The 11,171-nt window shown below is 47.3% G+C and overlaps 1 pseudogene; it reads left to right on the plus strand.

Moving 5' to 3' along the window:
• The first annotated feature begins 608 nt into the window (after window positions 1–608).
• LOC117865529 (29 kDa ribonucleoprotein A, chloroplastic-like) lies at window positions 609–2,097 on the plus strand (annotated as a pseudogene).
• The last annotated feature ends 9,074 nt before the right edge of the window (window positions 2,098–11,171 follow it).

The following is an 11,171-nucleotide window of genomic DNA, read 5'->3' on the forward strand; positions in this document are numbered from 1 at the left end:
TTCGTGGGCATGGATTTGGGATGGCAAAATCCAGCGGGTTTGTGCCCGTTGCCATCTCTAGTTTCCGTGGTTCCCGGTCGTCCCAAACTTGTGAGTGCGATGGGGATGGTTCATGAAGTATCAATTTGTCAGAAATTTGCTAAATCTATACCTAATATTAAAGAGAGGATGTTTCTTCCAACCGTCTTGATCATTTTGCAAAAACATCCCTCAAATTTTTGGTAATCAACCCGCAGTCTATATTTTAAAGAGAGAGGGATTCGGGTGGAAAAAAGAGAGAAGGGAGGGGGTTAAGGGAAAAAAAGCTTCTCAAAACAGAGAGGAGCAGAGAGGCGACGGGGGATTGGGCACGGGTGGCGGCCGGAGCGAGGCGCCCCGCCGCTGCCCTCCCTCGTCAGCGAGCACAAGGAGTGGGAATAGGCGGACGAGTCGGAGCACGGCAAGGTGGTCCTGTGCGTCAACGGCAGCTGCGAGCCTCCGTCGTGCTAGCCCCTCGAGGCGGCGCTTGATGAGGTGGTCCTCACTCTCTCGACTCCTCCCGTGCCATCGACCTTCACCTCCAGCTCTCCAATCCCCGGAACCTTATCCTCGTCCCCATCCCGGGCATCATGGCTGTTGTGCTCTTTTTCACCTCCTTCTTGCCCCGCTTCCTCGCCCTATCCTCCCCGAAGCCCGCAGCGACCGTGGCCTCTGCCTTCCTCCCCTTCATGCTGCCACTGCGTGTCGTGTCGGCGGGTGTTTGAGCCCGTGGCCGTCGCGGTGTTGTCTGAGTACGAGATCGAGGGCGCGGAGCAGGAGGAGGAGGAGGGAGCCGAGGAGTTTTCCGAGGACCTGAAGCCGTTCGTCAAGAACCTGCCCTTCAGCGTCGACAGCGCACAGCTCGCCAGGCTCTTCGAGCAGGCCGGCTCCGCCGAGATGGTCGAGGTATATACGAGTTAATTGTGCCGCCCGTCTATATAATTAGTGTCAGAAATTGTCATTTTGCTAAAGTAGGAAATATATTATTCTTTAAAAAAAGTCTTGCTCACTGTCGTATGGTCACGTGGAATGGAACTGGAGTACTGGACAACTTGACCGAATTTAGTCAGGAGTAATTGATTGTTACACTATTTGAAACACTGACATGGTTATGTACTTGTGGTAAATTATGACCAGAAATCGAAACAATATTCAAATTGTGAAGTCCAACAGAGCTGTATGCATTGAGTGAACCTTCTGCGTTTCACTATTTCGCCTTCACTATTCTAAGTTTCTAACAGTTCATAACTGCTTTGCAGGTTGTATATGATAGAATGACTGGACGAAGCCGTGGATTTGGATTAGTGACAATGTCTTCAGCTGAAGAAGCCGGAGCTGCTGTTGAGCAATTCAACGGTTATGTGAGTATACTTCCATGGTTTAAGCTACCTTTCTCTTGGTATGCTTCTGGAGAAGATTAACTATCCAGTTGAAGGAAAAATAAAAAGATATAGCAACACTAAACAGACAAAGATCAGATGCATTTCTATAAAAGGTTGTAATGTGAATCGTAGCATAACCGAAAACTTTAGGAACAACTTCATCATAGCTTTTGGAACTGAATTACTTCTCTTGAGTGCATAGTGCGTCGTAGCAGATTGAGCTCCTGACTAATTAGCCTTGCGTCTCAAACAAACATTTCAAGGCAGACCACTAAGGGTGAACTCTGGGCCACCATCGCCTAGGGATGACTGCACCAAGAGCACCAAGGGGTGGTGGAGGTGGTGGAAACTTTGTGGATTCAGGAAACAAGATCTGCGTAGGGAACCTCGCATGGGGTGTCGACAACTCGACGCTTGAGAACCTGTTCAGCGGGCAAGGGCGGGTGCTTAGCATCTCATCTATGACAGGGAGAGTGGCAGGTCAAGAGGATTTGGTTTTGTCACCTATGGCTCTGCTGAGGAGGTCAACAATGCCATATCAAACCTTGATGGCATCGTAAGTTCTACATCCTGTTGTTTTTTTGTGTGTATCTTCTGCATTGTCATTTTAATTAGAAAATGCGTTGTAATGCAGGACTTGGATGGCAGGCAGATCTGAGTCACGGTTGCGGAATCAAAGCCATGGCGTGAATTTTGAACTATGGCGATTTAGAGGTTAATAGTGTGTTCTACCAAGTGTTAGTTTGTAGCTTTTATTCTAATACGGACTATGTAATAACCGTTGCAACGCACGAGTATTGTACTAGTTTAAACTTAAGTGTGTAAAATCTTTGCTATGAGGTGCAAGAATATGGAAAATCATGCCACACTTTTTTCAAGTAGCAAGAGATCTTACCACAATTGTGACTACAACCAAACAAATAAGATCTGGTCAAACCAAAGCTAAGAAGAGCACCCGATATTCTTATCCCATAATCTATGATTGGGATATGTAAAAAACAATTGGGCATAAAAAACACAAATTCCTATCTGTGGCTATATTTTTTATTCTCAAAAACTTTAAATTATGTCACGTCATCTTAGGCAGCACCTCATTCGTCTAGTACATCTGTTAAAGCACGTTCCCTTTTTTTCCTTGTTCAACCTAGTCCGCTTGACCTCTTCAATGCTTGCATAAACACAAGTTGAATCTGCACCCATATTGTCTGATCATTTTTTTTAATACAAGAGCTATACGAACTATAGTTCACTACCAGTACTACAAAGAATACATAGCACAATGGCAAATAGAAACTCTCCTTAATCCATATTCAGTTCCTTCAACATGTAATTCATTCATTCATGTTATATTGCCGTTCCATAACCTGACTTGCAGCAGCCGTACCCGGGTACCCATGTATTTGGTAGGTCTAGAAGAAAATCTGAAACCTGACAAACGTACTTCGTTGTTCAGGCTGCTGCGCTCTGGCTGACGGACGAAGGCGGCGACCTGCACTCATCAGACACTCAAGCAATGGAGGCACCGCCGGAGTCCTGGTTGCCCAAAATCTGAGAGAGGTCACCTCCTAAGAGATAGCAAAATTTTTAGAGCACAAAAGGGTAAAAAATTGTTGCTTAAGGGGTGTTTGGATACAAGGTGCTAAATTTTAGCAGGGTCGCATCGGATGCTAATTAGGAGGGCTAAACATGAGCTAATTACAAAACTAATTGCACAGATGGAGTCTAAATTCGCGAGACGAATCTATTAAGGCTAATTAATCCATCATTAGCAATAGTTACTGTAGCACCATATTATCAAATCATGGACTAATTAGGCTTAATAGATTTGTCTCGCGAATTAGAATCCATCTGTGCAATTAGTTTTGTAATTATTGTAATTGGACTATGTTTAATACTCCTAACTAGTATCAAACATCCAATGTGACAAGGGGTTTAGCTTAAAAAAAACTTTGAGTGAGGACACGTGCCCTCCCTGGCATTTGTCCCGGACATGATGATTTGATGGCTGTGTGACAGCGCAACGACGGAGAGCGATGCACAGGACCTGATACTCTTTGGCCTGGTTGAATTCTCCGTTTTTCCCAACTTTAGTACTATGCAAAATGAAAATTTCCCATCACATCAAACTTGCGCTACATGTATGGAGTACTAAATGTAGACGAAATCAAAAACTAATTGCACAGTTTTGTTGTACTTTGCGAGACGAATCTTTTAAGCCTAATTAGTCAATGTTTGGACAATAATTTACAAGTACAAACGAAATGCTACGGTTGCGCATTTATGGTAAAATGCAAACTTTACCACTCCCAATTTGGAAACTAAATAAGACCTTCATAGCATACCGGAGCGCGCAACAAAGGGCAAAAAAGGCGCAGATGGACCTATATGCAGGAGAAGTTGAAGATGGGGCGGGACCGATGTTTCTTCCCGCGATATGCGCGATTGGATGTGCGGAGCAACGACGGAAATTCGACTTGGGTGACCGTCGGTTTTGGACGCACGTTAATTTTGGGACCGTGACTGTTGGGAGAAGTTTTTTTTGGTTGATACCAAAACTAGACTTTTTAGTGGGTGTTGGTTTATCCGGACTAAAGTTCAGTTCACATTGAATATCTAGATACTAATTAGAAGTATTAAATATAGATTAATTATAAAAATCAATTGTATAAATTGAAGGTTAATTCACGAGACGAACCTATGAAGCCTAATTAGTAACTTATTTTGAACGCTTTCGGAGATCTCTAAACCTCTAAACCCGATCAAGCTCTCAGACCCTATTGGGCCACGTCTCCTTTTTTCCTCAACCATCGGACATTGATCGGGCGTCCCAGCACGGGCACTGCAGCTAGCGTTTCGAGAGGTCTTACTGCCCGCCATCACCAGCTCCAGCTAGCGGCCGCCGCTGGTCGAGCTCGAGGCTCTGCTATCGCCTTGTACAGGCAGCCGTCCTCCACCGTCCGCATCTGCCTTGACACCGGCCGCGACCTGGCACCACGAGGCGGCTGACCCGCTGGGCGGCCACGGCGCCTGGCGGGCGGGGCAGGCAAGGCCATTGGCAATGCGGCTGCGCTGCGCCTCAACCTCAACACAGACGTGTGTGCACAGGTTGCGGCGTCTCCCTTGCCAACACGCGGAGAGATTCCCCACCGACGGCCGTAGCAGCGTCTGCAGTTCTCCCTTCTACCTGTGCATATGGGAGCTGCTCAATTGACGTGCTGTCGCTACTGCACATAAGTTGTTTGTAGAAATGCCTAAAGACAAGAGAACTTTTTTTTTATTTTTAACCTTTTTTTTATTTATTTTTAAAAATAATCTCACCCGGGTTTTATTTGCGCGGCGTGACCCTTTTGGCCGCGCCAGACCGCCTGGCGCGGCAGGAACACGCTGCCGCGCCGCATGCACTGGCGCGGCGGCCCCTGCCACGCTGGCGCGGCGAGTCGCGGCACCAGGTGGGCGCTGACGTGGGCGGGCGTTCGCCGCGCCAGCCCGCCTGGCGCGGCAGGGCCAGCACTAAATCCACGCGCTGGCTCCCTTCCTCCTCCAGACACACCACACAGCAGCACCTTGCAGCGCCGGCCCCCACCGCCCCACCCCCAAATCCACCCAAAATCCGACGATTTGGGTGGGGAAAAGTAGTGAAAATCGATCCCTGCTTCGTGTGGAAGGTATTCCCCTACTTTTTCTCGTGTTTTATCGTTGCATTTGGTAGATCGGAGGATGTTTAGGTGACTTAGGGTTAGGTTAGTGATTTGAATTTTGAATGAAATGCAATGGTGTTTTGTGTTAGATGATACGTAGTTTATACGCAATTGAGTCTCTGCCCGCGATATTGACGTGTAGAACTTGTTGAATGCTTCGATTTAGGTATATATTCATCCAATTGTGTGATTTACATGGCATGTATTGTTTTTATATCTTCAATTAATTAGTCTCATTTTTGTTTCAGTGTTTGTATTTTGTAGATCGAGTGTTTACATTTTATCAAAATGATGTATATAGCTCGTATGGATTACGTGTGTAAAGTTTATTTGTGTATTAAATTTGTTGCACTTGATTTCCAGGTGAGATGGCGTCATTTGGTTGTGAATACAAACGGCGTAGGTGGTATGTGCGTTATGTGGGCGAGTCCAATGGTGCTGGTCCCGTACCTCCTGCCCTTCCGGTACCTCTTTGTAGATGTGGCGCGCAAGCAGAGGTGAAACAATCAAGGCATCCAAAGACAGCCGGAAGAGCCTTCTATGTATGCAAATGGACTTTTGATCCACTGCCTGCCGCACCTTGTGATTTCTTTCAGTGGATCGATGGACCCGACAAATATGATCCTAGGATCCGCCTATTCCCATATCATAGCACAGAGCTTAAACCATACCATCAGTTTAGGCATTGGGTTCCTCCTCCACCAAACCCACCTAGGATGACCGAGGAGGAGAAGCAGGAGGCTGCTTGTAGGCGTGTGAGGGATCCTCCCATGTGCAAGTGTGGTGTTCCTGCTAAGCTTATGCGTCCTAACTTAGGGGATCCACCTAAGTTTACTCCATTCTTTCGATGCTCCCTAAAGACTCATGTAAGTACATTACGAGAATATTAGTATGTCGTTTAGCTAGCAGTTATAATTTTGCAGTATATTGTTCATACTTTAACTTGATGTTATTTACTTGATGTTATTGCTTGGAAGTTGGAGCAGCGTTTTGTAGTTACTTTACGTATGAGTAGTTCACGTCATGGGTTTTTTGCAGGATGGGTGGCCGTTGTGTGATTTCAATGAGTATATATACGGCCCAATGGCAATGTGGCCAACAGAGGAGGAAGTGCGGGAGTTCGAAAGTGAAAAGGCACCGTGGCCATGTGTGTCCTTTCCTAGTGATAGATGCAAGTGTGGTATATTGGCAACAGAAGGTGTGGTGCCTTCTGAACTTGGATATGGTTTGTTCTGTGGAAATGCACACGGCGATTACTAGGTTAGTAACTACTCGTCTCTTATGTTTTATGAAGGTTGTAACTTGTTTCAAATTTGTAAGAATATTGAATTGTTGTTGCAGGAGGGAAGGACATGTGATTGGGAAGATTTTTGTGGTCGATATGATTTGTTATTAAAGTTGGGAAATACATCGGAACCATGGAAGTCAAGGAAACAACAAGAAATTAAAGAAAAGATTAGGAAGAAGTATGATGTGCCTATTCCTGACGACGACTTGCTTTGGGGGAAAATATATCAAGATATGGTGCATGAGACTGGAGTGGAACCTAAAGGACTTTATGCAAGGGAAACTATTATTAAGTATTGGAGGCAAAATAGATCCAAGTATCCACGACCTCTAACTGAAAATGAGAAGAGAGAAAATAGGAGGAAGTTGCAGGAGGAGAGGGAGTTGGAGAAACAAAGGTTGAGGGAGGAAAGAGATCGCTTAGGTTATGTGGTTGATCCGAATGTGAAATACCCTGAGGGTTCATGGGAAGAATATTTGCAGCAAGTTAGGGAAAGAAAGAGAAGGATTGAAATGGAAGAGTTACAACAAAAAGCGGAAGAGGCACAGATGGAGACGATGAAGTCTCTTGTTGCCGATTTACCTGTTGGTAAGGTTAATGTCGATAAGAAAGTCAAGGGAGTTGTTGTTGCCGGAGATGATGATGATGATGATGATGATGATGACGAGTTACTTTATGAAGGTGACTTGGACTAGATGAACGTGTTGATGTAGCTGGATCATATTTTTTTATAGCTGTGAAAACTATGTTTATGTTTATTCTGGGAACTACAATTAGTTGTCAAAAACTATTTTCATTTCCGAGAGAACTATGTCCAAACGCATCAAAGTTTCCTCTCCGAGCTAGTAGTCAGCGCTAGAGTGTAAAAGAAATAGTAGTAGCTTCGATGGGATCGATGATTTGGATGGAGGATGAGGAGGAGTGGGCGGTGGAGGAGGAGGAAGGCATAGCGCTGGTAGAGCGGGTGCTGGGGTGGCGGGCGGTGGGACGCTTCGTATTCTCGTACGAAGGAAGCACCATCGAGTAGATTTACGGTCAAGTTGCAGAAAGGAAGAGCAGAGGGCAGTGGCCCGGTTCTGTAGGCGCGACGCGACTGCACGAGAATGGCGTGCATGCGTTGTGCGCCAGAGTGTGAAAGAAATAGTAGTAGTTTCGATGGGATCGATGATTTGGATGGAGGACGAGGAGGAGTGGGCGGTGGAAGAGGAGGAAGGCATAACGCTGGTAGAGCGGGTGTACTTGAAGGTATTTGTGATGCAATAATAGTAGAAGACGAAGTACGAATGGGGCAATACGTACCCCTAACATTTAATGCACGTGTGTGTTATTCTTATCCATGATTGCGCACCGGTCTGATCTAATCCTATTGCAGAACACTTTGTGGACGTCTTGTCAGTACCATCTGCCTTGTGTTACATGTAGTCAGAATTACCGGGCCTACTAATAAATATTATTCTCTATCCTAACCATGGGCTTGCTGCGCCACTCCGCCTGGCGAAGTAGAAATGCGTTGGTGGTAGGAGCCCCGCCAAACGAACCGAACTTTTGGTGAGTGTGGATTGAAGTGTGGATGGCGCCTACTGCAACAGGGTTCCGGGGGTGGGGCCTTGCCGCGCCAGGCGGCCTGGCGCGGCAGGAATGAGCTGCCGCACCAACTGCAACCAAGTTTCAGTAGGTTTCCTGCCGGGGGACGTCTTGCCGCGCCAGGCAGCCTGGCGCGGCAGGAATGAGCTGCCGCGCCAACTGCAACCAAGTTTCAGTAGGTTTCCTGCCGGGGGAGGGCCTTGCCGCGCCAGGCCGCCTGGCGCGGCAGGATTTAGCTGCCGCGCCAACTGCAACCTGGCGCGGCAGGAATGAGCTGCCACGCCAGGCGGCCTGGCGCGGCAGGAATTAGCTGCCGTGCCAACTGCAACCTGGCGCGGCAGGAATGAGCTGCCACGCCAGGCGGCCTGGCGCGGCAGGATTTAGCTGCCGCGCCAACTGCAACCTGGCGCGGCAGGAATGAGCTGCCACGCCAGGCGGCAGGATTTAGCTGCCGCGCCAACTGCAACCTGGCGCGGCAGGAATGAGCTGCCACGCCAGGCGGCCTGGCGCGGCAGGATTTAGCTGCCGCGCCAACTGCAACCTGGCGCGGCAGCCAACTGCAACCTGGCGCGGCAGGAATGAGCTGCCACGCCAGGCGGCCTGGCGCGGCAGGATTTAGCTGCCGTGCCAACTGCAACCAAGTTTTAGTAGGTTTCCTGCCGGGGGAGGGCCTTGCCGCGCCAGGCGGCCTGGCGCGGCAGGATTTAGCTGCCGCGCCAACTGCAACCAAGTTTCAGTAGGTTTCCTGCCGGGGGAGGGCCTTGCCGCGCCAGGCGGCCTGGCGCGGCAGGAATTAGCTGCCGCGCCAACTGCATCGAAGTTTCAGTACGTTTCCTGCCGGGGAGGGCCTTGCCGCACCAGGCGGACTGGCGCGGCAGGGGTCCGCTGCCGCGCCAATTTTAGTAACCTTTCAGTAGGTTTCGAACCAGGAGGGTGGGGCGTCAGGAGCGCGCTGCACAATCCGAAACGTATTTTTGTTCTGAACATTTACGAAAAAATACACGAAATATAAGTACATCATGGATCAAACATATAACATTGTACGGACATAAAAAAACCTAACAACCAACTTAGTCTTTTACAAACGTGACATGAATAAACCTAACAACCAACTTAGTCTTTTACACACGTGACGGTTCAAAAAGTCTTGAGACATGCTAGGTTCAGTGTCGTAACCGCCGCTCATCCGGAAGGCTAAAAGGATCTCTTGGGCGACGCTCCCTCCTTGGATGCGTGGGCAGCACATTGGCGCTGCTGACGTCGGTGTGGTCCCGGGAACGACGACGCCGGCGTGGCAACCGGGTACGAGGTGCAGGTTCCTATGGAATAATTGGGCACAAATCATAAAATTTGTATGACACTTCGGGAGCGAACATTAAAATGTATAATTGAATTTGGAGAAACTTGTGAATATACCTGGCTGGACTCTCCCAGCGTCTGAGTCACAGGTGGAGCATCGTGAGAAATCTCCAGTTCCTCACCATACGTAGGGTCATCATCCTCAGACTGCTCACCTTCAGACTCCTCGCTTTCCTGAGGGGATGCGGGTTCCTTACCTCGCGATCTCATGCTAGGACCTGCAGCAGTGGACGGTGTTGCAACCCTGGGGGTAGTCGCCAATGTAGTCCGACGTGATCCTGAAGAAGTACCCTGGACATTGCCCCCGTCGTGCGCATCTGAGGACGTCATGCAGTTCATCCTCATAGCCATTCGCCTGCAACTTTTTCAAACCCTCTACCATATATTCACGACTATGTTATTGATGGTTACATAGATAGTACGAGTATAAGTGAAAATTAGTTTGGGCTTGTACCTCTGCAAAAGCACGAAGCAGACCATCACCTTCCCCGACGGCGTGCTCCATAATCACGCCCGCCTCATTTGAGAGCCTTGCAAGCTGCTGTCCCTGCACGCAGGAGTTTTCATTCCATAAGTGATCAATGTTACGATACTATAATTACAAACCGAAATCTTACCATGTAGTCGTGGAGAGGTGCACGCTCAAGCTGTGTCCCATGGCGTGTCACCGTGTCATACACGTCAGCTATGTCAGCGTCATCATCAGACGGTGCATCCTCAATGGGCACATTAGTCCAAGATGGTTTTACTTTGGTTCTCGTCGAAGTACAGTACCATCGTATGTACTCATTGTTTGGTCGCCAGTACGGTCCACCTTCAGGATCGCATCCTTGCTTGTTCTGCCACAGGTGGAGGTACTGGCCATGCTTCAACCTCCAATCATTCTCCTTGTACCGCTTTCTGCGGTCGATACTGCATCAGAAATTAGTGAAGTATTAGTATAACATAATAAGTGCGTTAATTGAATAGCCTCCAATAGTTATTTATTCCTGCGTACCTGTGCAGCTGCTGCGAAGTCGATAATTCCAAAGGAGGGCACGATTGCATCCTCCCAAACTGCCGCATCACCCTAAGCGGCATATGAAACTCTACCACGTAGTACAATATCATTGGGGTCGTGCACCTCCACAGCTCAAGTATTAATCTATCCACAATACATATTCATTTGAATTCAATATCCACCAATTTCCTACCAGCGATTGTGCATAACTAAAGCAGCAATTACTAGCATTACTCACTGAGAAATGACTAGAACTATTCTTCTACGCTATATAAATAACCATTGATATTAATGATTTCTCAAGGAAATGTGTTTCTTTTGTGGCACTCAGTTTGTTGAAATGATTATTGCTCAAAATCGTGTCAAATGGCAACATGCCACCGGGTTTCCATGGGGACTCGGCTGAAGGAAACGTGTCTCTCCTTTTAGAAAAAGCATATGGCTGCATGTACAATTCGGAATGACTACTTGCTGTTATAAACATAATTAATTATACCTATCCTTCATCTCGTCGGATACAAAGCAACCATAATTTTGTCTTAATCCCACGTAGGATATGGGCTTAAAATCTCATAATAACTATTAGAGAAATCAAATAGTTCTTTTAGTTTGTGGACTGCAAATACTGCTCTCCTACTGTTTTGGGCCAGATATGTGTGCGTGTGTGTGTTCAAACAAACATCAAGAATGAACTTTCTGCATGTATCCATGCATGCTCTGAAATTTAAATGCTACGACGTGACATATGGATCAATAAGATAGTAGGTTTTGAGGTTGCAACCTAAAATTGAAGCACCCGAACAATACTGATCTGAAACTTGGTAGATTAGTTTGAGAGCATA

Source organism: Setaria viridis, chromosome 7, assembly GCF_005286985.2.
Source record: "Setaria viridis chromosome 7, Setaria_viridis_v4.0, whole genome shotgun sequence".
In the NCBI taxonomy this organism is placed as follows: Eukaryota; Viridiplantae; Streptophyta; class Magnoliopsida; order Poales; family Poaceae; genus Setaria; species Setaria viridis.